This window comes from Nycticebus coucang, chromosome 14 (genome assembly GCF_027406575.1).
Source record: "Nycticebus coucang isolate mNycCou1 chromosome 14, mNycCou1.pri, whole genome shotgun sequence".
NCBI classification, from domain to species: domain Eukaryota; kingdom Metazoa; phylum Chordata; class Mammalia; order Primates; family Lorisidae; genus Nycticebus; species Nycticebus coucang.
The window spans coordinates 4,487,916-4,501,189 of record NC_069793.1 but is presented as its reverse complement, the minus strand read 5'-3'; positions in this window follow the sequence as shown (position 1 = coordinate 4,501,189).

Here is a 13,274-nt window from a genome sequence, read left to right as displayed (position 1 = left end):
AACAAACAAAACCCCTGAAAAACAAAAAAGAAAAAACCTCTTTAGGGCTGAACACAGTGACTCGTGAGTGTAATTCTACCTATCTGGGAGAACTGCTCAAGCCTAGGAGTTCCAGACAAGCCTGGACAACACAGTGGGACCTTGTCTATAAAAAATAAGGCCAGGCACAGTGGTTCATATCTGTAATCCTAGTACTCGGGAAGCTGAGGCAGGTGGATCACCTGAGCTCAGGAGTTTGAGACCAGCTCGAGCAAGAGCAGACCTAACCCGATCTGTAAAAATAGCCTGATGTTGTGGTAGACACCAGGAGTCCCAGCTACTTCAGAGGCTGAGGCAGAGAATCACTTGAGCCCAAGAGTTTTTTTTTTTAATGTTTCCTTTTTATTTTATTTATTTTATTTTTATTTTATTTATTTTTTGCAGTTTTTGGCCGGGGCCGGGTTTGAACCTGCCACCTCTGGTATATGGGACTGGCACCCTGCTCCTTGAGCCACAGGCACTGCCCTGAGTCTAAGAGTTTGAAGTTGTTGTGAGCTATGATGCCATGGCACTCTACCGAGGGTGACAAAGTGAGACTCTGTCCCCAAAAAAAAAAATAAATAAAAATAGGCTCAGCACCCGTATCACAGTGGTTATGGTACCTGCAACATACACTGAGGCTGACAGGTTTGAGCCCGGCCTGGGCCAGCTAAACAACAATAACAACTGCAACAAAAACAACAAAAACTAGTTGAGCATTGTGGCGGGTGCCTGTAGTTCCAGCTGCTCAGGAGGCTGAGGCAAGAGAATTGCTTAAGCCCAAGAGTTTGAGTTTGCTGTGAGCTGTGATGCCACAGCACTCTACTGAGGGCGACAATGTAAGATCTGTCTCCAAAAAAAAAAAAAAAAGAATAAGGGCGGCGCCTGTGGCTCAGTCGGTAAGGCGCTGGACCCATTACCGAGGGTGGCAGTTGATCTGCTTTAACAGTCTCCAAATCTCAGCAGGGGAATACCACAAAGCTCTATCGTTGGTGCATACAAAATCTTTGCATTTGGTCCTGGACAGGCGTCTTTCTTCCCTCCGGTAACACAGGGATCCCAGTTCCCTCTCTCTGATGCTGTTGTCTTCATCTTGCAACTTCCCAGGTCACTGCAGAAGAAAATATGGGGAAGGCATACCAGCTATTGAAACTCTTTGGGCCTGAAGGGACATGCATTACTTCTCTGTTAATGTCTTAGTCTGTCAGTTGGTGGGCAGGTAGCCTTCCATGTGGTGACTCAGGGACCTAGGCTTCTTGGGACTAGTATTATAATTCTGCCTAGGTTTCTTCCCTCGATACTTTACCAGTAGTTAGACACAACGGAAGAGAGAAGGCAAAGAGTCTCCCAGGAGGGAGAAGTGATCTACCCTGTTTCCCTGAAAATAAGACATCCTCCAAAAATAAGACCTACTTACAGGAAGGATAAGACGTCCCCTGAAAATAAGACCTAGCGCATCTTTGGGAGCACACCTTAAAATAAGACACTGTCTTATTTTCGGGGAAACAGGGTACATAACGAATCACAGGATCCTTGACCACTACAAGGGGGTGGAGAGCTGAGAAATGTGTTGTGTGTCCAGGAAGGAGAAATGAGTGCAGATAGTGGAAGTACTCACAGAGTCTCTGTCAAGGGCCAGTGTTTATGAGGGGGTGGAAACTCACTGGGGATGGGGAGAAGTGAAGACCTGAGGAGCGGTGTGAGGAGGTGGGGGGGTAGGGTGGAGTGGCCAGGCCAGTTAATGGGCTGGGCACCCATAGCTCAGTGGTTAGGGTGGCTTGGGCCTGCTAAACAACAATGACAACTACAATAACAACAATAACAAAAATAGCCGGGTGTTGTCAGACGCCTGTAGTCCCAGCTACTGGGAGGCTGAGGCAAGAGAATCACTTAAGCCCAAGAGTTTGAGGTTGCTGTGAGCTGTGATGCTACGGCACTCTACTGAGGGGACTTAGTGAGACTCTCTCAGAGAGAAAAAGAAAAAAAAAAGGAAAGAAGGCCAGTGAATGGAACATTGAGAGGGGCTGGGAAATTGAAACCAGGGCTTCTGGAAGTGAGGCCTAGGCTAAAAAGCATAGGAGCCGGTGGACCCAAAGTAGATCCAAATTTGAGGGCCAGGGCCATCTGGTGATGAGAGGTTACAGGGCATGGTAATGGGCCCCAGGTAGGAAGTGGGTATGAGTTAGGGCATCCAGGTGACAGAGACATGAGCCACACAGGTAGACAGAGGCTGATGAAACTGGTTCTGCATCTCTAGGTTTCTTTTAATGCTCTGTTCCCCGTACCCCTTTTCTCTCATTTAATCTTGTAACAATAAATGCAGGAGACACTAATCTTGTCCCCAGTTTACAAGCAAGGCAAAGAGGCACAGAGAGAATAATCACTCGTCCAAGGTCAAACAGCCAATAATGAAGCTGGGATTAGAGCCAGCTGCCCATGGGGCTACCTCTAGAACCTTCTGTCCTTTTGTTCCTCTTACATTCACTGAGCATTTATTACATGATGTGCAGGGTCTGAAGGAGGAGGAGGGACTGAGCAGTCAGCGGACACAGGAGAGAGTGGGGGCTCGTGGCACGAGTCCACAGGCACAGGGACTTTGGGAGAGGACTGGCCAGGGTCCCCAGGCCTAGGGGGCCAGGGTCCCCAAGTCCTCTGGCTTGGTTGGGAGGATCTGCCTGACCGGCCTTAAAGGGATTAGTCCTGCCAGGGGTTGAAGGGGGCAGTAGGTTGATTGTCAGCGTGGGAACCTTTGCCCCTATCACGAGTTGCTAGTGGCCAAGGGCCTCCCTCCTCCACCTGGCGCCGCAGCCTGGGACGGTTGATTGTTATTAGCATTGTAGATACAAATTCTAATCGCAAAAACAGATTCATCAAGTTACGTCGAAGGAAAAAATGTAAAACCCTTAACCTCCCACCCAACGCGAACATTTGGGGGCCACTCCTCTCCTAATCCCAAAGCGGGCGGACTTGTGGGGCAGGGAAGCCCCTCCGCTGGCAGCCGCGCAGCGCCTCAGAATCGCTCTGGGGGGCACGTCTGGGGCCTGGGGCCCCGCCCACCAACCACGCCCACCAGCCACGCCCACCCCCGCGAGGGCCATCCCGGGGCTCCGGAGCGCGGCCCTCTCCTCCCTCCGCTGGCCTCTCTCCCACGCGGGGGCAGGGGACGTTGGAATCCGGTCCGACCGGTTTCCTTCCCTCCTGGGCAGCCGCTGGCCTTGGAATTCATCCTGGGCAGTGGCTCTGGGGGAGGAGGGTCCGGCCTTTGCTTCTTCCGGCTCAGCGGATGTTCCAAAGTCGCCTCCGCACCGCCCGCCGCCGCTCGTCCCTGCTCTGCTCTGTTCCATGGTAGAGTTCTTAGAAACTCCGGACCGGCCAAGGTCACACAGAGAAGAGCTGCCAGTGGGGTCCCGACGATTTCTGGTGGCTTCTACTATAGGCTGGGCTGGGTGGGCATTCGGAGTGCCAGCTCCCCAACCCTGGTCAGTTACTAAGAGGGGATGAAGACGGCACTGGGTCCCCTCAGGGGTCTCTTGACTTCCAGGCCACGCTGGCATGTGCTCCTAGGTCGGCAGACCTTGGGCTGGTAGAATGAAGAATGGGGTAGGTAGAGGGTGGGCTCCTGCATCCTGGGTAAGCAGAGCCACCGACTCCTACTTGCGTCTCTAGGCCTTAGCTTACCCATCTGCACAGGGGTCCTCTGCAGAAGGAAGGGCCATTCCAAGGCTACCAGGCTAAAGTCCAGCCTGCAGGGACCAGGGCAGACTGAGGAGATAGGGCCCCACTGTAGTGGGCAGGGGGGGTACAATAGCTGACTCTACGTTCCCACCACCTCCCAGCCCAAAAGTCTTGACTTCACAGGGCGACTTCCACCATAACCAGGATTATTTTACAAATTGGATTTATTGTGTTACAAAAGTAATGCAAACTTAGAGCCCCAAACCATAGGCAGGTGTTCACCATATTTGGAAAGTGAGTTTAGATCGCCCTACTTAAAACACAGACTATGACAGGGGCGGCGCCTATGGCTCAGTCGGTAAGGCGCCAGCCCCATATCCCGAGGGTGGCGGGTTCAAACCCAGCCCCGGCCAAACTGCAACCAAAAAATAGCTGGGCGTTGTGGCGGGCCCCTGTAGTCCCAGCTGCTTGGGAGGCTGAGGCAAGAGAATCGCTTAAGCCCAGGAGTTGGAGGTTGCTGTGAGCTGTGTGAGGCCACGGCACTCTACTGAGGGCCATAAAGTGAGACTCTGTCTCTACAAAAAAAAAAAAACAAAAAACACAGACTATGGAGATCTAGAAAACACACTCTGGGGTCCCAGGAGAAAATGGTCATTGGGTGAATGCCCAGGGTCTATTACAGTGGCTCAGGGAGGGCCTCAGACTAGGATTTTTGGTATTAAATTTAAATAAGGATAATCAGATGACCACAGAGGTATGTTGTCAGGCTTGGAAGATGTTCTTTTTTTTTTGAGACAGAGTGTCACTACTGTTGTCCTCAGTAGAGTCACTGGTGTCACAGCTCACAGCAAACTCAAACACTTGGGCTTAAGCAATTCTCTTGCCTCAGCCTCCCAAGTAGCTGGGACGACAGGCGCCCGCCACAACGCCCGGCTATTTTGTTGTTGTTGTAGTTGTCACTGTTGTTTAGCAGCCCCAGGCTGGGCTCAAACCCACCAACCTTATTGCATGCAGCTGGCACGCACCCTACTCACTGTGCTGCAGGCGCCACCTGGGAAGATGTTCTTTTTCTTCTTTAGAGACTGAGTCTCACTTTGTTGCCCTTGGTAGAGTGCTGTCGCGTCACAGCTCACAGCAACCTCCAGCTCTTGGGCTTAGGCGATTCCCTTGCCTCAGCCTCCCGAGTAGCTGGGTGGAAGATGTTCTTTTTTTTTGTTTGTTTGTTTTTGTAGAGACAGAGTCTCACTTTACGGCCCTCGATAGAGTGCCGTGGCCTCACACAGCTCACAGCAACCTCCAACTCCTGGGCTTAAGCGATTCTCTTGCCTCAGCCTCCCGAGCAGCTGGGACTACAGGCGCCCGCTACAACGCCCAGCTATGTTTTTGTTGTTGCAGTTTGGCCGGGGCTGGGTTTGAAGCCACCACCCTCGGCATATGGGGCCGGCGCCCTACTCACTGAGCCACAGGTGCCGCCCCAGAGTCTTATTCTGTTGCCCTGAGTAGAGTGCCACGGTGTGACAGCTGGCAACAACCTCAAATTCTTGGATTCAAGAGATCCTCTTGCCTCAGCCTCCCAAATTGCTAGGGTCCTCTTGCCATAACACCTTGCTAGATTTTTATATTTTTAGTAGAGATGGGGTCACACTCTTGCTCAGGCTGGTCTGGAACTCCTGAGCTCAAGTGACCCACCAGTCTTGGCCTCCCAGAATGCTAGGATTACAGGTGTGAACCATCACACCTGGCTCACTATTTGTTTTTATTTTTATTATGTTTATTTATTATTATTATTTTTTGAGACAGAGTCTTACTATATCACTCTTGGTAGAGTGCCGTGGTGTCACGGGTCACAGCAACCTCTAACTCTTGAGCTCAATTGATTCTGTGCCTCAGCCATGCAAGCAGGCGCCTGCCACAATGCCTGGCTATTTTTTTTTTTTTTGAGACAGAGCCTTACTATGTTGTCCTGGGTAGAGTGCTGTGGCGTCATAGCTCACAGCAACCTCAAACTCTTGGGCTTAAGCAATTCTCTTGCCTCAGCCTACCAAGTAGCTGGGACTACAGGTGCCAGCCACAACGCCTGGCTATTTTTTGTTATTACGGTGGTGGTTGTTGTTTAGCTAGCCCAGCCAGGTTCGAACGCACCAGGCTTGTTGTACGTGGCTGGCGCTGTAACCATTGTGCTACAGGCGCAGAGCTGCCTGGCTATTTTTTTGTTGTTTTCATTGTTGTTTAGTAGGCCCAGGCCAGGTTCGAACCCACCAGCCCCGATGTATGTGGTCGGCGACCTAACCACTGAGTTATAGGCACCAAGCCTCACTATTCATTTTCTTTCTTTTTTTTTTTTCTGAGACAGAGTCTCACTTTATTGCCCTTGGTAGAGTGCTATAGCATCACAGCTCACAGCAACCTCCAACTCCTGGACTTAGGCGATTCTCTTGCCTCAGCCTCCAGAGTAGCTGGAACTACAGGCACCCGCCACATGCCCGGCTATTTCTTTCTTTCTTTCTTTCTTTCTTTTTTTTGTAGAGACAGAGTCTCACTTTATGGCCCTCTGTAGAGTGCCGTGGTCTCACACAGGTCACAGCAACCTCCAACTCCTGGGCTTAAGCGATTCTCTTGCCTCAGCCTCCTGAGTAACTGGGACTACAGGCGCCTGCCACAACGCCCGGCTATTTTTTGGTTGCAGTTTGGCCGGGGCCGGCCTTGAACCTGCCACCCTAGGTATATGGGGCTGGCGCCCTACCGACTGAGCCACAGGTGCCGCGCTATGCCCTGCTATTTTTTGTTGCAGTTTGGCAGGGGCCAGGTTTGAACCCGCCATCCTTGGTTTATGGGGCCGGTGCCCAACCCACTGAGCCATAGGCACTGCCCTTTTTATTTATTTATTTATTTTTATTTTTTGAGACAGAGTATCACTATGTCGCCCATAGTAGAGTGCTATGGTGTCAAAGCTCACAGCAACCTCAAACGCTTGGGCTTAAGCGATTCTCTTGCCTCAGCCTCCCAAGTAGCTGGGACTACAGGCACCAGCCACAACGCCCAGCTATTTTTGTTGTTGTTGTTGTTGTTGTCATTGTTGTTTAGCAGGGTTTGGGTTCAAACCGCCAGCCTCGGTATATGTGGCCAGCGCCCTAACCACTGAGGTACGGGTGCCGAGCCAAAACAATAGGTTTTGTATGAAAGGGTACACGACTGGGCAGGGCCTGTGGCTCAGTGAGCAGGGCGCCGGACCCATATGCCGAGGGTGGTGGGTTCAAACCCAGCCCTGGCCAAACCACAACAAAAAAAAATAGCTGGGCATTGTGGCAGGTGCCTGTAGTCCCAGCTGAGGCAAAAGAATCTCCTAAACCCAGGAGTTGGAGGTTATTGTGAGCTGTGATGTCATTGCACTCTATAGAGGGTGATAAAGTGAGACTCTGTCTCTAAAAAAAAAAAAAAGTTAAAAAAAAATGAAAGGGTACACGACTAATTCTGTCCATGGATATGGGGGAAGCTCCCTGAGGCTCTGAGCAGGGAAGAGGAGAGTAGCCAAAAGGGGCAACCCACAGGTACACATGTGTTCATGACCCTTGACTAGCAGCCCCCCTTCCAAAACTTTCCCAAGAAAAGGAGCTCCTGAAGCAAAAAGCCCCATGCATAAAACTATACATTGTCACCTTATCTGTAATTAGAACTGGAAAGAATCTAAATGTTTGTGAAGCATCTGGGGAGACCAGGCTAATCAAGGATGCTGGCCCACACGTTGGTGTATCAGACAGGAGTTAAACATGGCCAGGTTGAAGTCAGAAGGAACCTGGAAAGGGTTCACTTTCCACACAATCCTTGAGTGCCTCTCGTAAAGTTTGGCAGTGCTGAGCGTGGGGAAAACAGATCCACCTGGCTCCTGCTTCTGCTGAGACTAAGAACACTCTACCTTGGTGCCCAGCACAAGCTCTGATGTCTGTAGACATCAGAACCTCGGAAATATTTGAGTGCATGAATGAATGAAATCAATGAAGTGCTGCCCCAACACTTAACCAACTTATGACTGTGGGCTGAGCCTCAGTTTCCTCAACTGTAAAATGGGATTATAATGCCCAGCACACAAGGCAATTGTGAGGATTGAGTGCAAACTGTGGTGCATACTGGAAGCACACATGTTGTTGCATGGTCTAGCCTCTGCCATGGCTGGTCCGCAGAGATAAATAATGCATACAACCTGTAGCAGTTTGCAGCTGAGGAAGGCGATGTCTTGTAGGAAAAGAATTCAAACTGCAATGTACATTCTCATCACCAAAATGTCAATATGTGCATAAGCATATATAGCTTAGGGAGAAATTTTCTGTGGCAGGTGCTGGTCCTGGGGAGAGGTTGTTCCAATTACAAAGTCTTTCTTCTGGAGCAAAAGAGAAAATTGTCCAAAAGCTCTGGGATTGATACTGAGTTCCGGAGCAGACTCAGAGGAGGGTGGGTAATGGGTCTTCAGAGGAGGGGAAGGAAAGTGGGAATTCCCTCTCCACTCTCTCAGGTTTCTACTGGCTGGTTCTTCTGCTCTGGCCTGAGAGGCCAGACAAGGGAGTTACCAGGGCCACTAGGCATAGCAGGGGCCTCCGGAGAGCACAGAAGGGTCCACCCATGGCCCCAATGGCACCAACTCCAGCTGTAAGACCTGTTACAAGAAAAGGCTTTGTGAGATGGCCTCTCCAGAAAACAGGGGGACTGGTGTCAAGCATCTGGTAGGAGCATCTAGCATCTTTGAAGTTTTCCAACCAGCAGTGAGTTGTCATTAGTACCCCGTCTTCCAGGTAAGAAGGGAGCTTCACCAGGGGTTGAAACCATTTGTCTGAGAAGCATGCAGGAACTAGGGACCCCACCCAGAACCCCCTTCAGGGAAGCTTTGTCCTTCTGCCTTTCTGCACAAAAAGCATCTGTGGGCCAGGAAGCACCAGTCACTTGACACAATGGGGGTTCCCTCAAGAGCTGGAGAAGCAGAGCTGGCAGGGCTGTGCATGCCTTCCCCTCCCAGACTGCCCTCATGACCAAGCACTCCAGTTCTGAGCCTTAAAATATTGATGAGAGGATAGAGAGGGCTCTGGGCTGAAACCCTGCATGTTCAGGATTGGGTTACAGCTCCAGCTAGAGGAGTGACAGGAGCTGGGCCTCCACTGAGTGCCCAGGTTTAGCTCAAGGCTAGGAAGCTCTGCCAGTGAGGGGCTGGGCAAGCCCAGCAACTGCCTGGAGGTCTCTTACCCCAAGAATTGTGACTTAGCACCCAGGGCTGGGGCTCAGGGCCCTAAGCGCTCAATGGAAGCAAGTATGTACTACCCACTCCCATTCGCAGGGATCCTATGATAATGTTATGGGTAAAAATCTGTCTTTGGGGCGGTGCCTGTGGCTCAGTGAGTAGGGCGCCGGCCCCATATGCCGAGGGTGGCGGGTTCAGACCCAGCCCCGGCCAAACTGCAACAGAAAAATAGCCGGGTGTTGTGGCGGGCACCTGTAGTCACAGCTACTCGGGAGGCTGAGGCAAGAGAATCGCGTAAGCCCAAGAGTTAAGAGGTTGCTGTGAGCCGTGTGACGTCATTACCTGAGGATGGTACAGTGAGACTCTGTCTGTACAAAAAAAAAAAATCTGTCTTTGGAGGTCATGCTGCCACCACACCACCGTATGGTCTTAAACAAAGCATCTACCGCTCTAAGCCAAACTTTCTTCAGCACCAGATGGAGACCATTGGTCATACAGGGTTGTTGGGGAGATTCATTGAAAGCAGAGTAGCCATCACCCACAAGGGTGGCCCTACAGTAGCTCATCCCAGTGGAGTGGCAGGTGAAGCCTGTATGAGCTCCGGCAGTGCGAGGCCACCCCGGATTCTAGCACAGCCTAGAGCAGTGATTTTCAACCTGTGTGCCATGAGAGGATTTTAGGTGTGCTGTGAAATTTTTTATTTTTATTTATTTATTTTACTGAGACAGAGTCTTACTTTGCCACCCTTGGTGAGTGCCCCAGCGTCATAGCTCATAGTAGTATCAAACTCTTGGGTTTAAGGGATTCTCTCACTTCAGCCTCCCTTGTAGCTACCCTGTTTTCTTGAAAATAAGACATCCTCCGAAAATAAGACCTACTTACAGGAAAGATTAAGATGTCCCCTAAAAATAAGACCTAGCGCATCTTTGTGAGCACACCTTAAAATAAGACCCTGTCTTATTTTCAGGGAAACAGGGTAGAACTACAGACGCCTACCACAATGACCAGCTATTTTTGTTGTTGTTGTTTAGCAGGCCCTGGGCTGGGTTCCAATCCACCAGCCCCGGAGCATGTGGCCAGCGCCCTAAACACTGAGCTACTGGAACCCAGCCTGAAAATTTTCAAAGATCATTAACTAGGGCCAGGCGAGGTGGCTCACACTTTAATCCTAGCACTTGGGAGGCTGAGGTAGGCTGATTGCCTGAGCTCATGGGTTCAAGACCAGCCTGAGCCAAAGGGATACCTCATCTCTTACAAATAGCCAGGCGTTGTGGCGGGCGCCTGTCGTCCCAGCTACTCAGGAGGCTGAGGTAAGAGAATTGCTTGAGAGCCTAAGACTTTGAGGTTGCTGTGAGCTGTGATGCCACAGCACTCTACCGAGGGTGACATAGTAAGACTCTGTCTAAAAAAAATAAAGAAGAGTTAATAAAAAACAGAACTTCAAAAAAAAAAAAGAAGGCTGCACCTGCGTCTTAGTGAGTAGGGTGCCAGGCCTATATACTGAGGGTGGCAGGTTCGAACTCAGCCCCAGCCAAACTGCAACAAAAAAATAGCCAAGTGTTGTGGCGAGCACCTGTAGTCCCAGCTACTCAGGAGGCTGAGGTAAGAGAATCACGTAAGGGCAGTGCCTGTGGCTCAAGGAGTAGGGTGCCAGCCCCATATACCAGAGGTGGTGGGTTCAAGCCTGGCCCCAGCCAAAACTGCAAAAAAAAAAAAAAAATTGCCTAAGCCCAAGAGCTGGAGGTTGCTGTGAGCTGTGATGCCACAGCATTCTACTGAGGGCAACATAGTAAGACTCTGTCTCTAAAAAAAGTTCTGGATAAATGAGTAGTAAATGGGAAAGTGGAGTATTTCCTGAAGTGGAAGGGATTTACAGATGCTGACAATACTTGGAAACCTGAAGAAAATTTAGATTGTCCAGAGTTAATTGAAGCATTTTTTTTTTTTTTTTTGAGACAGATTCGCACTTATGTGGAGGGCTGTGGCATCAAACCTCACAACCACCTCTAACTTTTATGCTTAAGAGATTCTCTTGCCTCAGCCTCCCAAGTAGCTGCGACTACAGGTGCCCACCACAGTGCCTGGCTATTTTTTTGTTGTTGTTGCAGTTGTCATTGTTGTTTAGTAGGCCGGGGCCAGCGCCCCAGTGAATGTGGCCAGCACCCTATTCACTGAGCTTCAGGAGCTGCCAAGCTGATATGTTCATTTTGAAAGTAGTACTGGGGCTTGGCACCTGTAGCTCAGCGGTTAGGGCACCAGTCACAAGCACTGGGACTGGTGGGTTTGAACCCAGCCCCAGCCTGCTAAACAAAAAAAACAAAAAAATAGCTGAGTGTTGTGGTAGGTGCCTGTAGTCTCAGCTATTTGGGAGGTTGAGGCAAGAGAATCACTTGAGCCCAAGAGTTTGAGGTTGCTATGAGCTGTGACGCCACAGCACTCTAAGGAGGGCTACATCGTGAGACTCTGTCTCAAAAAAAAAAAAAGAAAAGAAAAGAAAAGCGTACTGAGAGTGTTGTTGGGGCGGAGGGGGCTTGTATCAATAACATAGGTTACTTTGAACAAATAAATAAAAGCTTTCTCTAGTTGCTTCCTTTATCAGAAAAGAACATTTGATACCAGGGTATATTATTTCCTCTGCATTAGAGAACAGCTTTTCTTTTTCTTTATTTATACATTATTTTATTTTATTTTAGAGACAGAGTCTCATTTTATCGCCCTCGGTAGAATGCCATAGCTTCACAGCTCACAGCAACCTCCAGCTCTTAGGTTTAGGAGATTCTCTTGCCTCAGCCTCCCGAATAGCTGGGTGTTCACCGGAACGCCGAGGTATTTTTTTGTTGCAGTTTGGCCGGGGCCGGGTTTGAATCCCCCACCCTCAGATATGGGGCCGGTGCCCTACTCACAGGCGCCACTTGAGAACAGCTTTTCTAAATGCTAAGGGAAATTCCCATAGCCATTATTTAATAAGAACTTGTGTTTAACTCTTTGCCTAAGGATCATTTTGGGGTTTTTAAAAAATTTGTTTCTGGGCTTGGCGCCCATTGCTCAGTGATTAGGGTGCCAGCCACATACACTGACGCAGGCTGGTTTGAACCCAGCTGGAGCCTGCTAAACAACGACAACTGCAACAACAAAAAAATAGTTGGGTGTTGTGGCGGGCGCCTGTAGTCCTAGCTTCTTGGGAGGCTTGAGGCAAAAGAATCACTTAAGCCCAAGAGTTTGAGGTTGCTGTGAGCTGTGATGCTGGCACATAATGAGACTCTGTCTCAAAAAATAAAAAAAAAAAGAAAAGAAAGGAAACCTATTGTTTTAGTGTTACTACATGACTAGCTGTCCCTGCCTCTGCCCAGGTGATTTTCGGTGGAATTGCTCACTCCAACACTGAGGGTGTGGCCAGAGACATCTTTTGTACCCTAGGCAGGGGAATCAGGACATGTGGGAAGAAAGGGTCCTGCCTCACCTGCACCTTAGCCAAGGGGTTTCAGCTGGTCACTCAGCCGCTGCAGGTCTAGCTCCATAACTATCAGGTGGAAATGATAATATAATTGCTTCACCTTCCACAGGGACTATGGGTATTTATTGAGAAAATACATATGTAATACATAAAGCTGATATTTTCTATGAGCTTGGCACTGCATGAAACACTTTTTATGCTTTATCTCATTAATCCTCACAATCCATCTTCCCTACCATGAGGTGGGCTATTCAATCCATTTTACAGTCATAGAAAGTGAGGCTCAGAGGGGTAAGTGTCTTGCTTGAAGGCACATACTAAGTGGTGGAGGCAGGATCTGCTGGATTCCAAAGCTGGTGCTCTCCCACACTATGCAAAGCTAGCTCCCTTGAGGTGAGGACAGGCATCTGTAGTTATGCTTGTGACATGAATAAAGAACTTGAGTTACACAGGGCCGTCTTTTTTTTTGAGACAGAGTCTCAAGCTGTTGCCCTGGGTAGAGTACCGTGATGTCATAGCTCACAGCAACCTCCAACTCTTAGGTTTAAGTGATTCTCTTGCTTCAGCCTCCCAAGTAGCTGGGACTACAGGCGCCCACCACAGTGCCCAGCTATGTATATATATATATATATATACATATTTATACACACATACACACACACATATGTACATAATTTTTTGTTGTTGGTTGTAGTTGTCATCATTGTTGTTTGGCAGGCCCAGGCTGGATTCGAACCTGCCAGCTCTGGTGTATGTGGCTGGCGCCCTAGCTGCTTGAGCTACAGGTGCCGAGCCAGGGCCATCTTCAAAATGGGGACTTAAGGGCGGCGCCTGTGGCTCAGTCGGTAGGGCACCGGCCCCATATACCGAGGGTGGCAGGTTCAAACCCGGCCCCGGCCAAAC